The sequence below is a fragment of the Podarcis pityusensis genome (assembly GCF_964106645.2).
Source record: "Podarcis pityusensis genome assembly, chromosome: 2".
Taxonomy (NCBI): Eukaryota; Metazoa; Chordata; class Lepidosauria; order Squamata; family Lacertidae; genus Podarcis; species Podarcis pityusensis.
This window is the reverse complement of record NC_138029.1, coordinates 107,828,758-107,844,366: the sequence shown is the minus strand read 5'-3', so window position 1 is coordinate 107,844,366 and position 15,609 is coordinate 107,828,758. Positions and strand designations below refer to the sequence as shown.

Sequence of the window (15,609 nt, the reverse complement as noted above, 5' to 3'; positions counted from 1 at the left end):
TTGCAACTTATGCACATTTAACATCTTCACCTTTATGTGCCTGGCAATATTTTGTTTAAAGGGGGCAGAAAGGAGCCGTCCATCGGGGGGGGGGGGAGACTTTGGTAATCCCACCCGCCATTGAACCCAATGTGTTTTGACTATATGCGATGTCAGTGCTTTCCCCAGAACTTAACCCCGTGTAAATTGAGAATGGCCTGCACGTCCAGTTAAGTCTGCATCATTTGCATCCAGCACTTGGGGAGGGGGGGCACCTGCCCCGATCCTATCCATTGAACGAGGGCCTCATCTTGGGTGGCGATGGGCCTCCTCTTAAACTTGTTGTTGTTTAGTCGTTTAGTCGTGTCCAACTCTTTGTGACCCCCTGGACCAGAGCACGCCAGGCACTCCTGTCTGCCACTGCCTCCCGCAGTTTGGTCAAACTCATGCTGGTAGCTTCGAGAACACTGTCCAACCATCTCGTCCTCTGTCGTCCCCTTCCCCTTGTGCCCTCCATCTTTCCCAGCATCAGGGTCTTTTCCAGGGAGTCTTCTCTTCTCATGAGGTGGCCAGAGTATTGGAGCCTCAGCTTCAGGATCTGTCCTTCCAGTGAGCACTCAGGGCTGATTTCCTTCAGAATGGATTGGTTTGATCTTCTTGCAGTCCATGGGACTCTCAAGAGTCTCCTCCAGCACCATAATTCAAAAGCATCAATTCTTCGGTGATCAAGTCTTCTTTATGGTCCAGCTCTCACTTCCATACATCACTACTGGGAAAACCATGGCTTTAACTATACGGACCTTTGTTGGCAAGGTGATGGCTCTTCGCCACGGCAAGGCAGTGATCCATGAAGGGGCCTCTTAAACTTACCTACGAACAAAACCCCTAAGCCTGGCTTGGCTGGAGAGCGGGGCGAACCCATGCGCTCCTTTCTTACCCTTTCTATGGCCCGGGGATTACTAAAGTCCCAGGCAGCGCGGTGGTCTCCTGGGTCCGCCTTATGTTGCCAAAGGGATCTCCCCACTTGGGTTCAGCGCTGTGTACCATTCCAGGCGGAGCTGTGGGGGTTAGAGAGAAGGAGCAGCTCTGGGGGCTTGGCTTGGCTTTTGTCCGCCCTTCATTCACTCTCTCTCTCTCTTCTTTTTTTCTTTGCAGTAGCCGCTCGCTCTCAGCAGGGGCTCCCTCGCCTTGCCTCCTTGTTTGCTTAGCGGCGGGCCGGCCGCAGAACTACTTTTGCGCACACAGCAGCAGCAGCAGCAGCCGCGTCGCCCTCCCGGGTTTTTGTGCGCGTGTGAGTGCGCGCCGCGCTTCCTTCCAAGGAAACTCGACGGATTGCTTGGGGCGCCCCGCGGTAGCGTGCCTGGAGGAGCCGTGCCTTTTCCGCGCAGCCCGATCGCCCAAGGAAGAGGAGGGATAACCGTGGGGGCTTGTTGACACAGGCACGATCCCGGGAGTTGGAATTCCCCCCCACATACACACACCACATACACACATACAACCTCGGCGCGAAGGTGACGGGGGACCCTGGCGGCTGCAGCTGGTGCGTAAGAGTGCTGTGCGCGGAAGAGGCTCTGCTACTTAACTGCTCTCACGTCCCTTATTATTGTCCTGGAGCAAGAAGGGAGAAGACGACTTGATCCAGCACCCCTGCTCTCTTCCGCCTCCTTCCCGGTGCAGTTTCGCCGGAGATGGCATTTTGGGTGAGTTGCTCGCTTGGTTTTTTCCCCACCCCCGCCCGGTTAAATTTGCGTTCTCTCTTTTGTTTGCACGCTCCCTCCAAGACCTGGTGGCTTCTGCCCGGGCTGGGAGAAGCAGCAACACCAGAAAAGAAAAGAAGGGAAAGTGAGCTTTTTGTGGTATGTGTGCTTAATATTTTGTGCATTGAGAATGGTGGAAAGGGAGATCGCGCAGAGCCCTCCCCCCCCTTTCTCATTTTCTGCACCTCGTCTTTCCAAGTTTTCCCCTCCGGCGCCCATTCATTCCCCCTACCCTCCCTTCCCTTCCCCGGCGCAATCGAGGCGGCGCACGCGGCTTTTGAATGGAACTTTTCCACGCCGCGCGAAAGGGCATCGGGTTTGGGCGGCTTCTTTGGCCGGGTCCCTCGGAACTTATTTGGGAGGCCTCCGATCTGGTTTGGGGGGTGGGGTGGGAGGCCGGCATCGCCTCCCTCGCCGGGCACTGAAGAGCGCTTGTATACACATCTGTGTGGGTCTGTGTGTGAGTTGGCCGGCCGCTGCGTCCTCGGGAGAGCGAGGTGTGTTTACACGGGGAGCCTCCGGCCTTCCAGAATGACCCTTTTATTCTTGCCTGCCCGCTCGCCTCCCCCATTTCGCTTGCAGCCCCACCCCGGCAGCCTAGCAAGAGGGGTGTGTGGGGGGGGAATAAGGGCGCATTTCTGCCACTTTTAAGCCTTGCCAAGGGAAGATGGGTTTGGCTGGACTTTTCCCTCCAAAGAGACCAGCAGTGTTCCTTGGGAATCTCTCGGTTTCAGCCATCATAGCCCTCTAGAGTGGCCCCCATCTCCCTGTCCCATTTGTCTGGAGGAGGAGGAGGGGGGGGGAGAGGAGAGCCATCCAGCAGTGGCAGCAGCAGCAGCAGCAGCAGAGACCCTTCCCCTCCGAGCACTGGAGGGCTGGACTTGGTCCCACCCCCCTCTGCCTCCTTTGTTCAGATGGAGGTGCTTGTTTGTCCCACTGGGAGCTCAGGAAGAAACATGAAACCTGCTTACCAGAAGGAGGGAGAAGTGGGGTGGATGCGGGGAGAGCCCCATGCTCCTCTCTGAAACCTGCCTATATTATGGGAAGTTGGGGGGCGCGCAATGGGGAGGGGGAACAGAATAGCTGATGTACTTTTCTGCCCATATGCATGCTTAGGGGGAGAGGCTGAAGGACTTTAGAGAGGGAAAGTCCTGTTGAAGGGGAGACTGAAGATAGCCCTGCAAAGGTTCCAGCGATTTTTGCTCTGTGTTTGGAACAGGGAGTGTCCCTCCCTGTGTACATTATTACACACACGCACACCCTTCTTGTGATCTGCTAGCAACAAGATTCACGGAGATGTTCAGTACAAGTGAAGATCTCAGTTTGCATTCTCACCTCCCAACTTTTAGGCTAAGCCTTCCCAGATTTGATGGCGTGCAAGAACTTTGTCTGCAGAGTTGGCGGTTTCTGAGTAAAAAAAACCCAACAACCACTTGCTTAAAATCACTTAATTGTTGGGTTTAGTTCCCCATTTGACCATCCTTTTGTGCTCACCCCAATCAAAGAGGCGAATGGGATGATTCACCCTCTCTCCCCCTCTGTGCATGTTAATGAGGTAGTAAAAAATTTATGTACAGTTTCCTGGGCAAACGGTAGTTATTACATGGCAATTAATTCAGAATCAAGCCTGTGTGTGCTTTGTGAGCATGTTAGAAGTTGTTCATTTAAGACAGATTCATTTATTAACAGAGTTTATAATTCACACAGAGGATCTCCCCTTCTGGATTTTTTTTTTGGGGGGGGGGGGTCAGGATTGTGGCTTGGGTTAAACCCCTGACTCCTGCAGGCTGTGGTCCCAGTCCGGATCAGGCCCCCCCAGAGGCAGATGTTTATGGCTAAAAAAAGGGAAGGACACTTGCAGCACCAAACTGAGTGTTAGCATCATGTGTAGTTTGGTCCATGCAAAGCTCAAGCCTTAAGATCACAAGACGAGCCCTGTTGATTCAGGCCAGTGTGGCCCATCTAGTCCAGCATCCTGTTCTCACAGTGGCCAGTCAGCCAGATGCCTGTGGGAAACCTCCAAGCAGGACATGAGCACAGCAGCACTGCCCACCTGTGATTCCCAACAACTGGAATTCTGCGTCGTGCAGCCTCTGACAGAGCATAGCCTTTGTACTCATTCATCAGATGTCAGAATAACAAAGTGACTTTCGTTTTCTTTTTTAGTTTGTTGTTGTAGTATTTGTTCCCTTTTGTTTATTTGTGATGTTTGTTACGCTTGCAGAAAACCCAATAAAAATATTATTTTTAAAAAAATAAGAAAATGGTAAAAGCAGGCAGGGTCCTACTTTCCCCTGACCCTGGTTGGGTCACAACTGAGGCTGCAGTCCAAGCACCATTTAACCTGGGAGTAAACCCCTTTGGAACATAGGAAGCTGCCTTCTGCTGAGTCAGTCCAGTGGCCAGTTTAGCTCAGTGTTGTCACTACACAAATGGCAGTAGCTCCCCAGCATTTCGGACGCTGGACAATCCCACTCTGGGGATTGAACCTGTGAGTTCCTGGAGGCTGAACCTGGGACTTGCTGCTGACAGGGCAGATGCTCTGCCACTCAGCAACAGCCCTTCCTCCCATCTGAATCCAGGAGAACTTCTGGGCTAGACGGGGTTGGGATTTCCCTGTAAAGGAGTCATTATTACCATTAGTGCACCCAGTGGCTATGTAATCTGTCAATACGACATTTCGTTCGGGAACGCTTTCCTTTCAGTTTGGAATAACTGGGCTTGTTTTCAGCGTGGGGGGTTAAGAAAACCAAGTATCCCCTTGCTGGGAGAGTTAGTGAGAACAGCTAATGGTATTTTGCCTTTCCCACCGGCCCTCTAGCTACTGAATACAGTGGTACCTCGGGTTACATACACTTAAGGTTACATACGCTTCAGGTTACAGACTCTGCTAACCCAGAAATAGTGCCTCAGGTTACGAACTTTGCTTCAGGATGAGAACAGAAATCGTGCTCCGGCAGCGTGAGGCCCCATTAGCTAAAGTGGTGTTTCAGGTTAAGAACAGTTTCAGGTTAAGAACGGACCTCCGGAACGAATTAAGTACATAACCAGAGGTACCACTGTATTACAGAAAACCTGAGACGTGAGACCCTCCCCCTTTTTAAAAAAACACCAATTCTTCCCCAAAAGGACCACTCCTCCTCCTGTAGCAATGTAGACTTGGGAATCTATCCTGACAATAAATATTATGAGTTGTGGACTCATAGTACAAAATAATTGCGTTTCTTTGGAAAAGTTGCCAAACTTTGCTGTGGCTGACCTAGAGAGAGGGAATTCGTGTTTGCGAAGGACAGCGTTATTAGCCGGAGCCTGCAGTTGTGGGTGGGTTGCCAGGAGATTTCCTTTGCAAGTGTGTCAGATGCAAATCAAAAGAGAGGAGGGGGAGCCTCAAGACTCTCTTCCGCTAACAGCTGTGGCAGACGGCCACTTTCATCACCTTGCGCTGCCTGCAGAGGAGCAAATGTAGCACATTGTGGTGTGACCATTTGCCAGCAGATGTCACCCCCTGCGCTGGAGAGAAATGGGAAGAGTCCCTGAAGATTTGGGGAGGAGGGGGGAGGCCCTCGCTCCCTCTCCTCCAGGCAGAGGCTGGGCTTGGGGCTTTGTTAAGCCACCGCCTTTTCTTTTAGGCCAAATCCTATTGTCGCCCCATCGGCTGTTGGGGGCATCTGCGCCCCAAGCCACTTAACTGCATTTCCAATCAAGCTGACAACGCGGCTGGGTCAAAAGTCCAAAAATAATGGACCACTTCCATGGGACGCTGTGCCGGGTTGACTTGGGGGAGAGGAAGGGACATTCCTTTAAATGAAGGACATCTGGCAACTCTGCTGCTGGCTGCCGGCTCTTTGATTTACTGGGGTCAAGTGGGTGGTGCCGAGATCTCCTTTCATTCGTTCAGCAGAGGCTAAGTCACCGGGTGCGTGGGTGTGAGAAGAAGAGAGCCCCAATATAACCATGTGTACAAATGAATGCTTTGGAAGACTATATTTGGTGCTGTGGTCTCCCTGCGTATGTTTGCAGTCGCAGAGGGTTGCCATGTTAGTCTCTTGCAGGAAGCAACAAGGCGTCCGTAAGACTAAGACCAGGTTTTTCTAAGCAAGAGCCTTCATAATCTGATGTGCAACATGGACGTTGAAGGTTATGGATGCCCCATGCATCCATCTGTCCAGCTTCTCAACAGTCCTTCACTGTGACGCTGTGGTCTAAACCACTGAGCCTCTTGGGCTTGCTGATCGGTGAAAGTCGGCAGTTCGAATCCCTGCGGCGGGCTGAGCTCCTGTTGCTCTATCCCAGCTCCTGCCAACCTAGCAGTTCGAAAGCATGCCAGTGCAAGTAGATAAATAGGTACTGCAATGGTGGGACGGTAAACAGCATTTCTGTGCACTGAGGGCCTTTTCGGTAGTGGTGCCCACCCTGTGGAATCCCCTCCCATCAGATGTCAAGGAAATAAACAACTATCTGACTTTTAGAAGACATCTGAAGGCAGCCCTGTTTAGGCAGGTTTTTAATGTTTGGTGTTTTATTGTACTTTTAATTCTGTTTGGAGCCACCCAGAGTGGCTGGGAAAACCCAGCCAGATGGGCGGGGTATAAATAGTAAAATATTATTATTATTATTATCTGTCACGGTGTCCCGTTGCGCTAGGAGCGGTTTAGTCATGCTGGCCACATGACCAGAAAGCTATCTGTGGACAAACGCCGCCTCCCTCGGCCTGAAAAGCGAGATGAGCGCCTTTGACTGGACGTAACCATCCAGGGGTCCTTTTACTCTGTAGTGTGATCAGGGAACACCCAGTTGTTGGCTTATGCGTGCTTGCGATTTATTCATTTATTTAAACAATTTATACGCCACTTAACTATAGTAGCAGTTTACAAAGACACAGTACAAAAACAAAACAAAACAATCAGTTAAAACGCCTGCTGGAATAATAATAATAATAAAGGCGCTGGAAGTTCAGTAGGGAGGGAACCTGGAAAGACTTCCGTAAAATTGGGCCCACAATACTGAGAGCACGACTCTGGTGCATCCAAGCAATGGGGGACCGTTAACAGTGTTACTCCCTTGAAGACCTCAGTGATCAGGGCAGGGATATAAGGGATCAGGCAGTCCTTGAGGTATCCCGGGCCCAAATTGTTAAGAGCTTTGTAAATTGACCCAGGAACCTTGAACCTGGCCCAGTAACGTATGGGCAGCCAGTGCAAACTTTTGAGCACATGATGGTTCAGCGTCCGTTTGAAGATTTCCAGCAAGGGAGAACGCTTTCCCCTCTATTGGTTCCATTGTCATCCTGTTCTTACTGACAGATTGAGAGGGAGACTGTGCATGTCGCTGGACTACAATTCTCATCATGCCTGACCATTGGCCATGCTGACTGGGGCTGATGGGAGTTGGAGTCCAGCGACAACAGGAGGGTCATGAGGTGTGGGGTATACAATGCATCCATAGTAGAGAGGTAGAGAGAAGAATTGTTTCCAAAGTTGAGGTTAAAAAGGTGAAAGCCGGAAGACACATGCACGATGAGCCCGCATGGGTGGTTTACTAGCGCATGAATCCACAAAGGTTTAAAGGTAAAGGGACCCCTGACTGTTAGGTCCAGTCGTGGCCGACTCTGGGGTTGCGGCTTTATTGGCCGAGGGAGCCGGTATACAGCTTCCGGGTCATGTGGCCAGCATGACTAAGCCGCTTCTGGTGAACCACAGTAGCACACGGAAACGCCGTTTACCTTCCCGCCGGAGCGGTACCTATTTATCTACTTGCACGTTGACATGCTTTCGAACTGCTAGGTTGGCAGGAGCAGGGACCGAGCAACGGGAGCTCACCCCATCGCGGGGATTCGAACCGCCGACCTTCTGATCGGCAAGTCCTAGGCTCTGTGGTTTAACCCACAGCACCACCCACAAAGGTTTATTCCTCCGTAAATTTGTTCCTCTTTAAGGTGCTGCAGGGGTCTTAGTTTAAACATTTTGGGATACTTGGAGAAAAAGGGTAGCTGAGAGACTGGAGGTATTGGTGTGTGCATTCAAGGCCGACATCTCTGGTTGTCATCCTAAAAAGAAAATTATATAACATCTTTTTTAAAAAAGCATGGACATTAAAGATTCATGGCACTTCTGGAGCCCTGGCACTGGAAGCAGCAATGCCTTGTTTGTCCTGGAGAACTTTCACCTTCTGCAGGAAACCCAGTCCAGTTTCCCCTTGCATTGTTGGGTGGCCTTGAATGTGTATTGGATGCTCTCAACGTTTGTAAAATAGGCTGCAGGCTACCCAAACACACAGCAGGTACCATACTTGCAGCAGCTATCTGTATTGTTAAAAGTTCTGCGTTGCTTTCAAGGTGTACAAATGGCCTTGCAGAAAAGTAAAGCACATGGCAAGTTTGTGTGGGAAGGTTTGCAGTGGTTCTCAAAGGGTGTGGCAAGTGTCGCAGAAAGATTCATGGACAATTAAAGAAACATTTAAACATGTCAGTGCATTGTAATAGAGTACAGCATAGTGTAGTATCAAAATAACTTTTTGGGGGGAGGGATATACAACCAGAAACAGTATCTAAGCCTCTCTTCAAGAATACAGTATTGGCTATGCTGCTATGGTTCTTGACAGCATATTGTTGTGAACAGGAATTTTCAACAAATACAAAAGATCAGAAAAGAGAAAGGCTTCTTCGTGTGAGAAGATGAGAGTTTGTCTCAAATTAGGCCTCACATAAATGAGATTACCCGGCAAGAACAAGCGCACACCTCTCATGGAGTTTGTATACATGCTTCATATTTAAGAAGCTCATTTATAATTATATTTTGGGAATGATTCATGTTCTCATGTAGCTGTGTTGTTTTATACTTTTCTGGGTGTCCCATGATAATAATACAAAGTAGTTGTGTTCTGTGTTGTAAATCAAGCACGGCTAGGAGTTGCTTCTTTGTGTTTTCCAATGTATTTCTTATCAATAACAAATTCAGTGAGCAAAGCTTTGTTCTGAAAGTGTGGCCCAGAGGAAAAAAAGTTTGAGAACCACTGGTCTAAATAGAGGGGCAAGCTGGAAGTTCAGAAACACCAGTGAGGAAGTTAGACCTCGATGGAGGGTTGAGGCAAATGTAATGGGGTACCCACTTGTATTTTGGTCACTCGTGTGCCTTGTTCACTCATAATAAAGCAGGCAGTGAGGTGGGGGTGTTTATTTATTTATTGTCTGAAATGGGCGAGGCGAGGAAAAGCCCTCCTCAGCCCATGAATGGGCCATTTTGGCCATGACTAATTCATGGGAGGGGGATGCAGGTGGCGCTGTGGTCTAAACCACAGAGCCTAGGACTTGCCGATTAGAAGGTTGGTGGTTTGAATCCCCGTGACGGGGTGAGCTCCTGTTGCTCGGTCCCTGCTCCTGCCAACCTAGCAGTTTGAAAGCACGTCAAAGTGCAAGTAGATAAATAGGTACTGCTCTGGACGGAAGGTAAACGGCGTTTCCGTGCGCTGCTGTGGTTCACCAGAAGTGGCTTAGTCATGCTGGCCACATGACCCAGAAGCTGTCTGCAGATAATAATAATAATAATAAATTTATTATTTGTACCCCGCCCATCTGGCTGGGTTTCCCCAGCCACTCTGGGCGGCTTCCACAAATACCAAAAATACACTAATATGTCATACATTAAAAACTTCCCTGAACAGACAAACACCGGCAGCCAAACGCCAGCTCCCTCGGCCTATAAAGCAAGATGAGCACGCAACCCCAGAGTCATCTGCGACTAACGGTCAGGGGTACCTTTACCTTTACCTTTAATTCATGGGAGCATTAAAATAGTTAGGGTGTGCTCCCAACTGATGCTGTGGGATAGCTCAGGCAGTAGCGCATGAGACTCTTAATCTCAGGGTTGTGAGTTCGAGCCCTGTGTTGGGGAACAGATTCCTGCATTGCAGGGGGTTGGACTAGATGACCCTCATGGTCTCTTCCAATTCTATGAAAAGTCCACAATACTGTGATATCTTGGGGAGGAGCTTCACATACTTTGCCTGGGGAAGACAAGTGTCTGAGAGCCTGGAGAGCCACTGCCAATCAGTGTGGACAAAAACAACCTAGACGGACCAAGCATCTGACACTGACAGGTTCCTATGTTCATTCTGGTGCTTTTTAGGAAAGACTGACCATGGGACTTCTGTTCATCTCCCACCTGAAACTCACAAGATGATCTCATTATGGCCGAAATAGCTCTCTGACAGCCAGCAATGTTTCTGATTGAATGGTATGACATTCAAATATGCCAACAATCCTCACACTGAGGGTGAAGGATTTCCAGTGACAAGCAAGGAAGTACCTGCACATGCAGAGATTAAGGCTTGCTTAAGTTTCTGATAGGGACACTAAACCACAGAGCCTAGGGCTTGCCAATCAGAAGGTTGGCGGTTCGAATCCCCGCGACTGGGTGAGCTCCTGTTGTTCAGTCCCTGCTCCTGCCCACCTAGCAGTTCGAAAGCACATCAAAGTGCAAGTAGATAAATAGGTAGTGCTCCGGCGGGAAGGTAAACAGCGTTTCTGTGTGCTGCTCTGGTTCGCCAGAAGTGGCTTAGTCATGCTGGCCACATGACTCGGAAGCTGTACACCAGTTCCCTCGCCAGTAAAGCGAGATGAGCGCCGCAACCCCAGAGTCGTCCATGACTGGACCAAATGGTCAGGGGTCCCTTTACCTTTACCTAAGTTTCTGATGTGCCCCAATCACAGGACAGGGAAAGGAATCACAGAAGGCAGCAGATGGAAAGCACCTGCCAGTCTACAGTAGCCAGAGATGTGATGGGAGGCGTTCTGTTGCACAGTTTGTAATATCCTTGCTAAATTCATCACTCTTATCCTGTAGCTATCATCCTTTATCTCCTTAAGCCTCTGCTCTGGCTCCCTCTCATTTTTCTACATCAGCCACAAGCTCCTGGCACCAGTGACAAAATGAATCACAGTAAGGTGTTTGTGGGAGCTGCTAGTTCCAGGTGAAGGAAGTGTGTCAAAGAAGCCAAATACTTTATATTTGATCTCCAGTACAGATAATGCATGCAGGAGATCTGGGAATGTTTCCTCTTTCTCAGGTACCGAATGCTCGCAAGGGGTCTCCCTGATGAAGGTGTGTTATCTGCATTTGCAGCTATTTCTTGTTGCCAGCGTGGACTCGATCAGTAAAATTAATTTTGTGTTTTGCGAGAAATCTGTATTAAGTTGTTCTGCGCTGCTGCACAAACGTATGCACTCTCTCTCTCTCTCAATCTGCAAATTAGCCAAACAGGTTAATAATTTACCAGTCCCCCTCTTCCTTCCCTCTACATCTGTTGTAGTTTTGTAAAATCTCATTTGGGAAACAGCTTTGTTAAAGATCGCCCTCCCCTTTTCCCCATAGCACACTGTTAATCTCCTGGGAGAATGTGCTGGCATGGAAATCTTTGCAGGCTCCTTTCTGCTGCTCATTTTGGCTCTGGTCAGAGTCCCTCCTTCTTTCCCTCTCTTAGTTCTCTAACAATGCCCGGGGTGCCATATTCTGGAGCCAGACTAGGAGAAAGATAGAGCACAGAAACTCCAGGTTGGAAAGATGGATGGAAGGTTTAGTTAGCCCCTGTGTGGGGGCAGGTAGGAACTAGACTGAAAAGGCAAATGAAGAAGGCGTAAAGGTTATTTATTATCTTAGGAAGCTACCTTATACCTAGTCCAACTTGTTGGCATCTGTCTGTCTCAGAAGACAATGGATGAGTGTGCCTTTGATGGGGAAGTCAAACCATTGGAGGGTTACAGCGCATTCTGTGGTTGTAGAGACTGATATGGGAGAGACATACAGTGGTACCTCGGGTTACACACACCTTGGGTTACAAACTCCGCTAACCCAGAAATAGTACCTCGGGTAAAGAACTTTGCTTCAGGATGAGAACAGAAATTGCGTGGCGGCGGCAGTGGGAAGCCCCATTAGCTAAAGTGGTACCTCAGGTTAAGAACGGTTTCAGGTTAAGAATGGACCTCCGGAACAAAATAAGTTCGTTACCAGAGGTACCACTGTATTGTCCCTCACAAATCCTCACATTTCCCCAACTTCCTTTTGGCAAAGAATAACAATAAGACTTTAATGGTGGTTTAAGTTTGTAATGTTAAGTCTGCATTGAACAACAATGAGCATATGATGTTTCCTTTGGGCCTTCCAGAGTAGTACTGCTATCTGAGAGCCTTGGGGGCGGCTAACCTTTGGTCCAGGGTGGTCTTTACCATAGGCGCTGGGGGTGCTGGGCACCCGGGCGCCGGGCTCTCTGGGGCGCATGGCTGAGAGTCCGGGGCCCGAGAGTTGGAGTCTGGGGAAGAGCCTGCCCGTCGGTTGGAGCACCATGGTGGGCTCTTCTGCCGTGGTCAGCTCTGCGCCGTGAGTTCGGGGGTGAGCGAGCCAGCAAGGTGCTGAGGCGGCTGGCTGGCTCTGCCCTTCTGTGTGCCTGGGATTGGCGTAGGTCCATGGAGTGGCCCACCCAGCGCACGCTGGTTATGCCATGAGGCGCCCGGCTTCACTCGGTCGCCGACGCTGATGCCTTGGGCTGGTTTGTTGCGCTAGGCTCCTTATGTTTCCTGTTTTCTTTTCCTGAGCTGAGATAATCATGGTGTCAGCTCCCTAAAAAAAGGTTGACAACTCTGGGGAACCTTTCTTTAAAAAGCTAAACAACTTTGGGGTTCCCCCCCTAAAAAATGTCGACAACTCTGGGCAATCGGGGGGGGGGCGTGCCGGGCAGATTTTTGCACCCCGGCGCTGCATATGCTTAAGACGGCCCTGCTTTGGTCTTCTAGAGATGATGTTGGACTACAAGTCCCATAACCCCCCAGCTATTGACCTTTGTTCCTCAGCCCTTCTCCTTAACTAGAGATGGTGTTTCATGTGAGGCTGTTAATGTAACCAAAAGTAGTAATTTCCAATTTACTGTGATATCTTTTATTACGGAAGTTTCAGACAACGCAGTCACAGTGTCAGGGCTGGTCCAAGACATTTTGCTGTCTGAGGTAGAGGAGCAAATGGTGCTCCCCCATCATAGTGCCCTCCCCTTTTCGCTCCTGTCATGGTGCCTAGCGCCAACGGCCCATCAAGTTGTTTCCCCCCCTTTTTGTGGCACAACCCCACAAGTGCCTCTCCACCTCTTTACGGCAATAATAAATTTGTGCTTCTTTTAATGACAACCCAATTTCTCCCCCTGAGGCATCCTCCTCAGTCTGCATAATGATAGGGCTGGCCCCATACTGGGACAACTGTTCTCGACTCTGACACCTTCCTGTTCCCGCTTCAAAAGCCACCCTTTTACTATGGCAGATTTTGCTTCAGAGCTCCATACATACAGTTACAAGGAGCCTTCCCTGGGGCTCTGGTTCCTCTCAGGAGTTAGCAAAGTCAAATACCTCTCATCAACGATTTTCATGAGTATGCGCTACAAAAAAGCTATGTTTTCTTCAACTTGTAATGGAGTTGATGTAGCCTTTAAAAAGGACCTTATTTGACCCGTATACTGTATGGTGTTTTGGGGTAGGGTTATTTTATTTGTTTTATTGTGTTGTATTGCATTTTTATATATATATAGATATAATTCACCCTGGTACCTTATGGTCAAGGATGAGTAACAAATATACCGTATTTTTTGCTCTATAAGACTCACTTTTTCCCTCCTAAAAAGTAAGGGGAAATGTGTGTGCGTCTTATGGAGCGAATGCAGGCTGCGCAGCTATCCCAGAAGCCAGAACAGCAAGAGGGATTGCTGCTTTCACTGCGCAGCGATCCCTCTTGCTGTTCTGGCTTCTGAGATACAGAATATTTTTTTTCTTGTTTTCCTCCTCCCAAAGCTAGGTGCGTCTTGTGGTCTGGTGCGTCTTATAGAGCGAAAAATACGGTAATAATAATGATGGTGATCCGAACCCACAGCACACATTTGGTAACAAGACACAGATTTACAGATGTTCTGCCAACTCCTTTCCTTGATGGGCTTGTGTACTTAGAATTCTATGACTTGAAAAGTTCAAGGTGTCTTTCATGCCAGAGCTGAAAGATGTGCTGCTAATGAGACAATTAAAAGAATAAAACACAAACTCAAGGTCAGATAAAACGTGCATTCATATTCCAATTTTAAATGTCTTGTGGAGGGGAAAGCTCTCATGGATTTTTCAGCTAGCCTAGCTAAAGCCAAGTACTTATACAGCACAACCCTGTGTGTGTTTACTCAAAAGTAATTCCCACCTCTTGTTTGGCATCTGGGTAAGGGCCAGCTGAACCTCATGGGCACCAAAAGTGGTCTACCACAAGACCGCAGCAATTTGGGTATTATGATCCCAGGTCATTTAGAGCTTTATCAGTGAGACCTGCAGCAAAATGCAGCATGGAGTTCCCCTGTTTAAGCCAGCCATGCCCGTTTGCAGGACACTCCATTCCATTCTCCCGCTTTTGCCCCTATCCTTTTGTGAAGCTTGGGGTTCCTCAGGCGTGCTAATTCCTTCCTCCTGTGCCATTATACATACAACAGGTCAAAATAAGCTCTTTGAATTGTGACTAGAAAACAAACTGGAAGCCAGTCAAGAACTTTTAACACTGTTGAAAAATGTTCAGAATGGCAGGACCCAGTTAACAACCTGGCTGCTGTTCTGAAGCAGTTGTAGTTTCCAAGTAGTCTTCAAAGAGGCTCAAGTGATTCACAAGTGTTTTCTTGTAAACCTGCCCATTTCCTCAGGCTCCGGTGGGTGAATATATATTTTGAAAGACGTAAAACCAGCACCTTAAAATGCAATAAAACAGATTTTAAAATGCAGTGCTAAAAGCTGCCCTCGACACCAAAGGGCAGCCCGTCGAAGTGCTTTAAGTTGCTTCTGCGAAAGGCTTGGGCCTTGGAAAGACTCCTGAGGAAGGTCCCTCATACTTATTGCATTGGGCCATCAAACCCAGCACTCTGCCTCTGATAGCAACCAGCCTAAAACCCCCCTGTAGTTTCCTCTCAGCATCTGGTGCTCCAGGGATGGGGAACCTGTGGTCCTCCAAATGTTGTTGGACTACAACTCCCATCATCCTTGACCATTGGCCATAGTGGCTGGAGTTGATGGGAGCTCTGGTCCAATAAAAGCACAAATAAATACAGTGGTGCCTCGTTTTTTAGTGTCTCGGAAGCATTTCGGTTTTCGAACACCGCAAACCTGGAAGTAATTGCTTCCGTTTTCAAACGCACCTCAGAAGTTGAACGGCTTCCGCTGCGTGTATTTCAATTTTTTCCAATTGAACTTGCAGCCAGCCCTTTGCGCCTTGGTTTTTGAACGTTTCGGAAGTCGAACGGTCTTCCTGAATGGATTACGTTTGAGAACCGAGGTACCACTGTAGGTAAAACAGAATCAGCGAAGCAATAACCCTCTCTGCCACAAACACATTTAAAAAGCTGTAGAATATTAATCAGCCAAAGGCCTGGTAGCAGAAGAACGGGGTTTTTTTGCCTGGTGCCTAAAGATATGTAAGGAAGGCGTCAGACGAACCTCCCTGTTCACACTTAAACTAAGAGACCTTGGTAGTACTGTCTTCCCTAAGGCCACATTCACACCAAACATTTAAAGTGCTGTGATACCACTTTAAGCAATCATGGCTTCTTCCAGAGAATTCTGGGAAGTGTAGTTTGTTTAGGGTGCTGATTGTTGATAGGAAGCCTCTTATTCCCCTGGCAGAACTACAATTCCCAGAGTTCCCTGGGAAGAGGAATTGACGGAATTGTAGCTCTCTGAGGGGTCTCCTGACAACTCCAAGCACCCTTAACAAACTGCAGCTGAACTGAAGCCACGACTTTTTAAAAGCAGCTTCAAATGTATGGCATGAGTGTGGCCTAAATCCCAACTGTCTTTGTGGAGCACGCTTGTGTGCCTGCATTT

General features: G+C 48.8%; 1 protein-coding gene and 1 long non-coding RNA gene across 2 annotated transcripts in view; one reads left to right on the top strand and one right to left on the bottom strand.

Annotated features, from left to right (window-relative positions):
- Positions 1-15,609, bottom strand: part of LOC308470279 — a 350,106-nt gene that overhangs the window by 94,341 nt on the left and 240,156 nt on the right. The gene's annotated exons all lie outside the window — the stretch shown is intronic.
- The window catches only part of PLXNB1 (plexin B1), a 139,372-nt gene continuing 124,917 nt past the window's right edge, over positions 1,155-15,609 (top strand). Inside the window, exon 1 of the mRNA XM_080991547.1 lies at positions 1,155-1,679. The gene's annotated coding sequence lies outside the window, so the exon portion shown is untranslated. The remainder of the gene's footprint in view (positions 1,680-15,609) is intronic.